The sequence below is a fragment of the Tenrec ecaudatus genome, chromosome 1 (assembly GCF_050624435.1).
Source record: "Tenrec ecaudatus isolate mTenEca1 chromosome 1, mTenEca1.hap1, whole genome shotgun sequence".
NCBI lineage: Eukaryota > Metazoa > Chordata > Mammalia > Afrosoricida > Tenrecidae > Tenrec > Tenrec ecaudatus.
The window spans coordinates 204,279,794-204,291,808 of record NC_134530.1 but is presented as its reverse complement, the minus strand read 5'-3'; the positions used below and the strand labels follow the sequence as shown (position 1 = coordinate 204,291,808).

Genomic DNA, 12,015 nt, shown 5'->3' with positions numbered 1-12,015 from the left:
AGATATTTAGGGTAACTATTTAGAATATTGTAAATCCTGAAAAGATAAAAGGTAAGAAGCACATTTCTGGACTGCAGTCCACAATACTTTACTTTCAAGACAAGTAGGGCAAGCTAGAAGGTTACTGGACCAGCAGGTAGAGCTTCATTAAGTAATTTCATAGACTTTTCACTTGTCTGCTGCCACAGATGGGACGCTGTGCCCAGAAAAATGAAACCCTAGATAGGAGAAATGCTACTCTCCCCCACCCCCTCTGGTGGACACAACTTAGTAGAGCAACTGTCAACTACACTTTACACCTCTTGGCTAGACATATTTCAAGATCAGTGACTCTAGTAGAGCTTTGCAGATTCCTCTGTTTTGTTAGCATTGAAGATTAATTCTTGCAGTTCACTTTATCAGTTCAATCCAAGTGTTGACTGTATTTTTCAAGTATGTTTTTTTTTAAGGACATCACTTCCTTGTTTATTACCAGTCATGTAAACTGACCAAAACTCAAATGAAGCCATTCAACTTGGTAACTGCATCCTTTGGCTCGGGTGATGGCGATGTTGGTTTTGGACACCAATGCTTGAACCTGGGTCCTCATTCTTAGTGTCCGCAAAGCTTCATTGACGAAGGACCCTCTGTTGGCGTAGAGGGTTACATGTAGACTGCTAACTACAAGACCCGCAGTTGGAACACCCGCCCGGATGAGGGCAATGGCCTAGAGGGCCACTGTGAATCCAAGTTGACTGATGGAAGAGAGCGCCTCAGTGACGGTACAGGGCACTATTCTGAGAAACTTCTCATAGAGGCCACAGCATCAGAGGGCTTCGGCTCAGTTGGAAGACTTCACAGACAGCCCTCTTGTGCTCTTTTTCATCGGGGGAAGGGGGGTAAGGCAGCAATGCAGCTGCAGAGGAGTGCTGGGCTTGGTGTGTACTGCTTGTATTCCTCTGGATGGTTAAGAAGGGAAAAAACAATTCCTTTTGAGCAGCCTTTTCTTGGGGGCTCCTCAAAGGCTTCAAGTCATGACTGTTCTCCAGAAGGATGAAATGTGGATAACTTCCCCATAACGTCTTAAAATGAATTATGGTTTATTAGGGTTTAAAAACAACAAACCAAACCTCAAAAGTTAAATTGTAGACACCAAAAAGCACTGATTGTTAGCTCCGATCTTTCCCAGATGCCGCCTTCTTTCTGAACATCCAGCGCCTTTTGAACCTCTGGTCATTATGTTTTTTCTGGGCTCCCCAGCCAGTGGTCAGGAACTGGGCAGCGGCTTTTTTCACAGGCAATCTCTTGTTGGCCAGAGACAGTAACTTGTTGACAGTAGTTCTCTGACTTCCTGGGCCATACAAGGAATTTTGTATGAAGGCTTTGGCTGCTTGCTGCCGGGAGTCTCTTAGATCTTGGTCTTTGAGCCTCCAAGCCACATAGCTTTTACTCTGGCCGAAAGGCGAGACTTTTTGCACTTTGGCATTCCTGGAGTCACTTCTTTCTCACGTTCTGTTTTCTTTTGCAAGTTGACTTCTTTGAACGTTCCTGGTGATTTCTTTAAGCCAGCTGGAGGAGTTGTAGTTAACTTCTCTAGAACATCGTCTGGAAGGAGTTTTCTTTTCTTCTGTAGATGAACAGCTCCTCGCACTGTTTCCTCTTCTCCTTCAGGAGAGTTTTGTCCCTGAGGAAGTCAAGCATGTTTGACATTACTCTGTCATATAAATTCTTATGGAATGAAGTGGTTATTAACCTGTGACTTAAAAAAGGCAGCCTTTTCTGCCCACATGAAAGAAACAGAATATGCAGTTATAGCTATGTGAGTTGCAAACAATAAAGTATATCCTTTCAGAAAATACATTGTTGAGAAAAATTATTTTTACATCAAACAAATTTTGTTTAGACATTGTTTAGACATTTCATTGTCAATAAATAATAAAGTATAATATTCTTTTCTGTTTTTTCTTCATTTGCTTCTCAAGAAATATATTATAAATATATTTATAACATATAGATATTATTCTGCCTTTAAAATTTTTACATAATATTATACTATATATAAATATAATTCATAAAACTATTATTAAATTGATGAAGTTAGATGTTTACAAGTTTTTGCTTTTGCTACCAGAACAATACTAACATTATATTCTTATATATTTATTAGAACACACATGAATGCAATGAGTAGATGTCTTAAACAATTTATAATTCCTTTTTAAAAATAATTTGTTATTTAAATTTTTTTAATTACTTAAATAAAAAGATTTGGTTAAAAAAGAATTGAAGCAATTTGAACAAATGCTATTTACATTGTTTGACTAACCTCTCAACAAAAGTAGCAGTTTGTACTTCCACCAACATTCATTCATTGAGCTGGGTGTTGTCATCCATTAATCGGTTATGCATGTTTATTGCCATGTAGCATGTAAAAGCAATTGCTTATTCACTACTGTATGTATCAGTGAACAAAATTAATTTTAAAAATCACACTTTTCATGACTTTTTTATAGTGAAAGACATTTTCCCTAATTTCAGAGCTATGAATCTCAATATTTGTAAGTTTGATTGAAAATGACTGATATATCTCTCTTTATCACTGCCATTTATGCCTCTCCATTGTGACCCTATAGGACAGGGTAGAACTGTCCTTGTGGGTTTCTGAGATTGTAACTTTTTACCTGAGTAGACAGCCCCTTCTTTCTCTCACAGATAGGCTGGTGGTTTCAAACTGCTGACCTTGCAGTTAGTAGCCCAACTAGTAACCACGACTCCATTGGGCTCATTGATGAGTTTTAATCCATACTGAAGTCTGCCACCCTTGATTAATCAACAAGTGCTTCAAGTCCTCTGGTTGAGCAAGCAAGATTATACCATCTGCGTATAGTAGGTTATTAGTTAAGCCTTCCTCCAAATTTGCCTGCTTAATCATCTATAGACTGATTGTTTTTAGATTCACACTTCATATATTTCAAGGTTTGGTTTCTAATTGATAATTTCAGATGTTTCATCTCATTTTGAGTGTGCCACATCAGCAAATGAAGATCCTGAAAGCTTTATTATCAAAGATTTTTACTCCATTCACATAAACTCTCCATGGTCAACTCTACTTTGAGAAGACAGCTTCTTCTCATTCATATTTAGAGTGATTCCAAATTGAGGGGTCAATCCTCTGGTACTATCTCTGATAATGTCCTGTTTCCATTCATTAGGCTTTCATTAGTATCTGAAAATTTATCCACATTATACATAAGCTTTTCAATGGCTACTTCAGTCAAGGTAGGCAACTTTTCTTAGTTTGTTCTTAATCTAGAAGCTATACTGAAGCCTGTTTACTTGGCATGACTCTGCTGGCATTTGAAAAACTAATGCCATGTCTTCCAGTATCACAGCAATACAAAAGGCACCACAGTACGCCAACTTAAAAGTGGTGGATACTAAGCATTAGTGAGAGCGTATGGACTAGGGTTGACCATTTTTATTCAGACACTTACAAGATTAACTACGCCAAGATTGATAAATTTACCAGTTTCACCTTCAAATTCTTCGTAAAAAGTAAATAAATAAAGTACCTTTCAAGATCTACCTTGAAACACAATGTTGACTGGGATAATATATATGAGCACACAAAGTAATACAGTCAAAATAGCTATTATTCAAATTTATGCACCAACCACGAAAGTGATTGTTGAAGGAATTAAAGAATTCTACCAATGTCATCCTTGTGAAATAATTCAAATATCATGATGCATTAATGAGTATTGGCTATTGGAATGTAAAATGTGGAAACAAAAAGGAAGGAAAGTAGTTGAAAATATGGCTTGTTGAAACAAGTATAGTTGGAGAATGAATGGCAAAATTTAGCAAGATTAATGACATCTTCTTCCCAAATACCTTTTTTCAGTAACATAAACAATAATTATCCATGTAGACTTCACCAGGTGTAACACACAGAAATCAAATTGACTACCTATGGAAAGAGATGACAGAGAAATTAATATACACAGCCTAATTGAAACCAGAACTTGACTGTAGAAACTACCATTAATTGCTGACAGGTAAGTTCAAGTTGAATTTAAATAAAATAAGAGGTAAAATATGGCCTTGGATATATTATATATATCATAATTTCAAGAATATTCCCAGAACAAATTTGATGTGTTGAATGATAAAGAAAGAACATCTGTTAATCTCTGGGATGACATCAAGAATATCATAAAAGAAGAATGTGAAAAATCCATTTAAAAGACAGATAATAAAGAAAAGCCCAAAGTTGATATCAGAAGACACTCTGAGAATTGCTCTTGATTGTAGTGTAGTTTAAGCCAATGGGAGGAATGAAGTAAGTAAAATAGTTGAACAGAAAATTTAAAGGACAGATGGAGAAAACAAGGTAAGGTATTAGAATGAAATGATCCAAACCTAAAGTGAGAAAAAATAATACACAATACATTCAGTGTATCATAAGCTGAAAGAACTGAAGAAATATTCAAGGTTTTAGCTGCAATATTCACAGTTTTTATGGTCAAAATATTGAAAGAGCTAGGAAGCATTAAAAGAACATGAAAGGAATACAGATTCACTACACAAACAACAACAAAAAAAACATAGCTGAAACTGGTACTGAAGGAAGAAGTCCAAGATGCAGGGAAGGTATTAGTACAAACACACAAAAATGGCTCCAGAAATATATGGGATACCAATTGAAATATTTCAATTATTTTATGAAGCACCAATATACCTCACTCATCTATACCAAGAACATTGGGAGAAGGCTACCTGGAAAACTGGGTAGAAGAGATCCATATTTGAACTCATCCTAAGGAGGTAATTAAACAGATTATAGACATTATCCACCAAAATCAGTAATATCATATGGAAATAACATTTAATTGATATCAATCAAAATGATTGAAATAATAAATCTACAGAAAGCTGCCAGAAATTTAAACTAAATCCAGAAGAATATAATGAACAAGATATATCATTGCTGATATCAGAAAGATCTTGGCTGAAAGCCCAGAATGTCAGAAAGATGTTTACTTGTGTTTTATTGATTATGCCAAGGCATTTGACTGTGTGGATGATAATAATAAAAAACTATTGATAACCTTGAGAAGAAGCAAAATTCTAGAGTATTTCCTTATGCGTCTGCGTAATTGCACATGGATCAAGAGCCATTTGTCCAAACAGAACAAGGAAGTACTAGCTGGTTTAAAATGTGATCAAGTTGATACTGATACATTGGAACCTTGTGCACAGCTGAATGACATACTGCCTAGTTCTTCACCATCTGCACAATTGTTCCTGTGCTAGAGTTCATTTCTGTAGCCACTGTGTCCATCCTTATCCTTGATGGCCTTCCTCTGATTCATGGCCCCTCCACTTTACCAAGCATTATGTCCTTCTCCAGGGACTGGTCTCTCTGACCATATGTTCAAAGGATGGAAGGGAAAGCCTTGCCATGCTTGCCTCTATGCTGTGTGTTATGATGATTCTTCTTCAAGAACAGATGATCAATTTATCCATCAATATGCCTTTAATGTTCTTCATCAGCACCACAATTCATACTCATCAATTCAGCAACAGCCTTGCTTATTTAACTTAACAATTTTAAATGCATATGAGGCATTTGAAATTACCATGGTTTGGTATCAGGGGCACCTTAGTCCTCAAAGTAAAATCTTTATTTATCAAGATTATAAAGAGGTCTTGTGCAGCAGATGTATCTAATGTAACAAGTTGTTTTCATCTTCTGACTTCTTCCATAGGTATGAATGTGGATCCCAGCAATACAAAACCCTCGATTGCTTCAATATTCACTCCATTTATCATGATGTTACCTATTGCTCCAAAGTGAGAATTTTGGTCTTATTTACCTTGAGTCATAATCTCTAATGAAAGCTGCAATCCTTGTTATTAACCAGCGAGTGCATCAAGTCTTCCTCGATTTAAGCAAGCAAGATTGTATAATCTGCATAAACCTTCCTCCAATCCTGATAGCCCATCCTTCTTCCTCTAATCCACCTTCTGGGATGATTTACTCAGAATACTGCTTGAGGAAATATGGTAAGACCATACAACCTTGTTGCATACCTTACCTGCTTTCAAACCATGCAGCAGTCCCTTGTTCTCGTCACACAATGGTATTCTTAGTCAACGTCAGCTCACAGTGTCCCTATAAGACAGGTATAATTGTCCATATGAGTTTCTGAGAATGTTAACTCTTTGTGAGCACTAGAAGCCCTCTAGTTCTTCCTTGGAGCAGCTGGTGGTTTCAGATTGTTGACCTTTCCTTAGCAGGTGCCCTGAGCACTCATTGCACACTGTATACAGAGCATATAGAGTAAATAATCAGAGAAGCTAGATTATATGAAGAAGAATGTAGCATCAGGATTGGAGGAATCTTACTCACAACCAGGGCTAGGCAAGCAACAAAACTTCACTTGCTGAAAGGGAGGAGGTTTTGAGACACTTGCCGAAGAAAATTAAGGATTTCAGCCTACAGTATGAAATAGAACTCATGGAAATAAGAGAAAATATTCTCAACTAGATAAAAAAATAACATCATGTCACATGGAGGAAAGATTGAAAGTGTCAAGGATTTTTTTCTTCCTTGGATCTATAATCAATGCCGATGGAAGCAGTCGTCAGGATATCAAAAGGTACATTGCATTGGCTAAATTTGTTGCACAATGATTCTTTAGAACATTGAAAAGCAAGGGGATTACTTGGAGCCATACGCTGTGCCTGACTTCAGCCACAGAGTTCTTACTCTCCTCATACCCATGTGAAAGTGGGATGAGGAAGACAACAATCGATGCATGTGATTTGCGGTGCCAGTAAAGAATATTGGAAGTGCTGTCTTGAAAGAGTATTCCTTAGAAACCAGGAGGGCAAGACTTTGGCTTACATATTTGGGACATATTATCGGAGACAGCCATCCCCGGAGAAGGACAGAATGTTGGGTAAAATAACAGGTTAGGAAAAAGAGGATAGACCTTCAACCAGATAGACGGACAGTGACTTCAACAATGGTCTCAAACATAGAAACAATTGTGGGGAGGATGCAAGCCAGGGCAATATTTTATTTTGCTGTGCATAGTGTCGCTGTGGGTCAGAACCAACTAGGGACCCCTTACAACAAGAAAAATTTTTATTTTTATCACGTTCAGGAAATAGCATGGCTTTTAAAATATTTTGGGATCTCTGGTGGGCACACAGACTTAAACAGTCTACTCCTAGCCAAAGATTAAATCTTTTGTCTCTTTTCTCAATCTTTATAGCAATCAGTTATAGCATCTACTTTTAATATATTATATGAAGTTTTTTGTTTTTCAAAGTTTAAAAATGTAATCTCAGCAGTACTTTAAGTTCAGCTACATGTATACCTAAGAGAATATGAAATCTCAAATGATCAAAGTTGAAGAAAAAGAAATGCAATCTAAAGTTCATGTCAATTGCAACTTTTAATCCAAGTTTATGCAGGAGAAAGATGATATTTGAGTCCCCTAAAGAATTCCAGTGCTGCCCTACTTGTTGACTCACTGGCAATGAGCCAAGCATGTACCTTACAAGTGATACTTGTGAAAAAATAAAGTGAAATTTCCTCTTACTAGAACATTGTTTTTGCATTTTTTAAAAAAGGCCTAGTGAAGAACTCTGTTGTATTATTAGTGATTTCAAGTGCAAATAATTTTAGTCTCCAGCATCAGTCAGAACCATACAGTTTGCAACAAATAATCTCATTATCTCAGCAGTTTTAAACAACAAAGGTTCAATTTCATCTCATACTACAGGTTCATTCACACTGGCTGTGGGTTACAGTCCTGGCAGTTCTCAACCAAGGATGAAAATGCAAGGCTGCCTCCCCCATCTGGAACTCGCTGGCTGGAAAAGCAGAGAAAAGAGTGCCTTATGCAATGACCCACACAGGATTCTGCTCACAGGTTCGTGGTCAAGACTTGTGTTAAGACCATGTGTAATTTGAAAAAAGAGGAGAAGTATAACCCTCCTAGTTGTCTGGAAGAAATATAATGGGAAATACTGGTAAAATGTTAATGACTAATATTCAGTCAGTGTATTTTGAAATCTAACTTCTAATGGATGCTATGCTGGCAAGATTATTTAATAAAAGTAAATTCATTATATTATCATTCCAATTTCAAGGATAAATAAAAATAAAAATGAAAAGATTAATTACCTAGTGCCAAAAGGAAATAAATCTTGTTTCCTCTCAATTTTCTTGGATAATTTCCTTGAGAAAACTTACAGTTATAAGTTATTTATCTGACCTATTATTATGTAAGCAAATTTTAAAGAGAAAGAAAAACTCTTCACCGTAGTTTTTCTTCCGAGGAAACAGTCTTTGAAATATAAACCTCAAGAAAGACTGAGCTCCTATTAGCCTATGTCTGTGGGAACTTAGCACAGGGATATTGTAAGTCTCTATTCATACTAAAGATTAGAGGAGCTTTTGTTTTGTTTTGGATAAATTCAAATTGCAAATACAAGTGGCCACCCTAATTACTAGGTGAATTTATGATGATCTATTCATAGCAAACAGTGCTTTTAAATCCTTAGCTCTGAGGACAAATAATCATTTTCCTCGAGAACATGCAAGAAATTGATTATACGTGCTTTAGTACATAAGAGATTGAGAATTCTTTCTGTTTTTTCAGTTTCATTAACAGATTGTTTGTGATGCACACAGCCAGTCTGATTTAATGTATATCCAATATTAAAACTGTTTCCTTTATTTTCTACATTTAGACAGAAGATTTTCTGGGTCGTCAGCATACTTAATTTTTTTATCAACAAATACATATGTATGTATACATTGCTAAGAGACGTGGTAAAATTCAGCTGCTAACAAAGTTTGGAGGTTGAATGCAGCCAGAGACATCTCAGCTGGTATTATGAAATATCAGCCACTGGAAACATATGGAGTTGAGTTTTATTCTGGAACACCGTGTATCTTCTTGAGTTAAAATACACTCAATTGCAACCAGTTACACAATTAGTACCTGTTAGCACTTTCATGAGCACTCTAGCAGCCTGTAGCTAACAAAGTTGAAAATACTGTTTCAGCAGCATGGCTTTCAGTAAGAATTTGATTACCTTTTAATAGAATCCTTTATATAAATCTTTTTTCAGTAGTTTTTATTTATCCACAGCACATTGAATATAGAACAATGTTTTAAAGACAGACTAAATTATAAAATTTAATGTATACAAATATTGGTAAATTATTAAGTGTAAAAACATTTCCAAATCTATCAAAGTACAATGCTGTCTGTCATAGAATCATATCTATATACCTACAAAGAAAAACAATTAATACAACTATTAGTCACATTTATGCACCAACTAAAATTGATGATGTAGAAATCATCATCTTTGATGATGAAGAATTTTACCAACTTCTTTAGTCTGAAAGTGACCACACTAGCAATCAAGATGAATTGCTAATTATTGACAATTGAAATGAGAGAGTTGTCCTTAGAATACAGTGACTTTTAAGAGCCCATGTTAGAATTTAGCAAGATCAATGGCTTTCTTGTTGCGAATACCATTTTGTTCAACCACATAAATGATAGCTACACGTGTACTTTCCCAGATTTAACTTCCTATGTACACAATCACACAGCCTGTGTCTGTAGGAAGAGAAGTTCAAGAGTCCAATGTCTTCTGACAGAAATGGTCAGAAGTTGACTGTGGAATAACCATCACTTACTCCTTGTCATTTCAGAATGAAACTGAAGTAAATAAAAACCAGTCCCTGAGAGTAAAAATAGACCATGAGTACATATGCCACGTGAATTTAGCGAACATTATAAGAACAGTTTTGACACATTGAACCCTCCTGGTCAACAATTTAATGAAATCAGAAACATCATCTATGAAAAAGCAAAAGCTAAGTAAAATGACAGGGAAAAGGAAAAGGCCAAAATAGTTGTAAGAAAACGTTCTAAAACTTTTTTTTCTTGAACTTAGACTTGCTAAAGCTATCAGAAGTAACAGAGCTAAACAGAAAAGCTCCAAGGGCAGGTGTACAAGAAGACATTGTAAAGTGCCATAATAGATTATGCGACAAGATTTCAGTTAGAACACAAAAAGGGAAGAGCATAGTTAATATTTCTCAAACTTAAGAAACCAAAAAATGTTAAAACTTTGAGTTGAAATACTGAAGAATTCTATGGGAGAACTTTTTAGTAAGACTGGAAACATAAAAAAAAAAAAGCTTGAAATAACATACAGAAACACTACATTGAAAATAATTGGTCAAGGTTTGACCATTTCAAATGTTTGAAATTGAGAACTGATACTACTAAAGGTAATTGAGAGTTGATGGTAGTAAAGGAAATTCAAAGTAAGTTAGCCAAATACAAGGTTCAAGAACAAACACCAGTAGAGATAGTTCAACAAATGGATGCCATCCTGGAAATACTAGTCTATGCCAAGACATTTGTGAATGGGTAAACTGGTCAAAGGACTGGCTAGAGGAGACCCACATTTGTGCCAATTCAAAGATAGGTGACAGAGTTTATGATCGGATCTAACAGTGTCATTTATATGCAAGTAATGTGCTGCTGAAGATTAATCAACAATGGTTTCAGCAGTGCTTCAACATTGGAATGCGTTATTCCAGTTGGCTTCAGAGGAGGACCTGGAAATAGGGATTCATTGTGTTAACATAAGATGGTGAGATGGATATTAACATATGAGGCAGAGAACACCAGAAAGGTGTTTTGTACTGACTGTGCAAGGAATTCAATTATGTGGACAATTAATATCGATAATACTGAGAATAATGGAAATTACAGAACACTTATTTGTGCTCATGAGGACTCTGTACACAGACAGACCAACTGAATACAGCATTGTTCAAATCAGTAAAGGTGTGCATCATGATTCTATCCTTTCACCGTATCTCTTCAATCTTAGCAGTTACTCTGAGAATATAGATTATCAGAAGAAAGAACTTGGCACTGAGTTTGGAGGAAGACTCAATCACAAATTGCTGTACGCAGATGACAAATCCTTGCTTAGTTATAAGGAAGAGGGCTTGCACATCTTGCTAGTGAATGTCAAAGACTATAGAGCCTTCACTATGGAGGGAAAACCAAAATCTTCACAGTTAGACTGATAGAAAGCATTAAAATAATCAAGAAAATATTGACACTATTTGAAGATATCATTGTACTTGGATCCATAATCCATCTCCTGGTAGCAACAATAAGTAACTCTAATTCAATATTGAATTACAAACATCTCCTGCACATAAATTTTTAAAGCATTAAAGATCAAAGAAATTGTGTTTGTGCACGGGTCTATGAATCCAGGATAAAACCAACAGATAGCCTTTGCTGTAACTGAAATTTCATAAAATGTAACTCCTTGGAGAAAGTTGGAGCTGTGAACAGCCAGAGTGGAAAGCACTCACCGACTACACTGAGATCTAAAAAGTGTCACACTTTAGGAGTGAGACTACTCTGGAAGAGGAAAAATGGTTATCGACTCAAGCCAATTATATTTTTCAATGAACTTCAGAGAGTTTATGGAAAAATGTTATTATCTTTCAATTCCTTTTTCCCTTATATTTTATAGTCTCTCTGTGTGTGATCTATTTCATACAGCACTGCTTCTTCTGATAGGTTTTTTAATTCATTAGAACTAGTTGGAGTGCTTTTGACCTCGTGCCTGCTGCTTCCATGAGCATTGATTGTGGATTCGTGTAAGACAAAATCCTTGACAACTTCAACCCTTTCACTCTTCATCATGATGTTACCTATTGGTCCAGTTGTGAGGATTTTGTTCTTTCTTACATGGAGTTGTGGTCCATACTGAAGCTTGCACTCCTTGATACTCATCAGCAAGTACTTCAAGTCCTCCTTACTTGCAGCAAGCAAGGTTGCTTCATCTATGTACTTCAGATTGTTAGTAGGTCCTCCTCTACTCCAACTCTAAGGCCCTATTCTTCTTCATATAATCCAGCTTTCTCCGATGATTTACTCAGCATGTAGATTGAACAAG

At 36.0% G+C, this 12,015-nt stretch overlaps 1 pseudogene; it reads right to left on the bottom strand.

Annotated features, from left to right (window-relative positions):
• Positions 1 to 910: 910 nt before the first annotated feature.
• On the bottom strand, positions 911 to 1,680 carry LOC142439341 (U3 small nucleolar RNA-associated protein NOL7 pseudogene; annotated as a pseudogene).
• Positions 1,681 to 12,015: the final 10,335 nt, after the last annotated feature.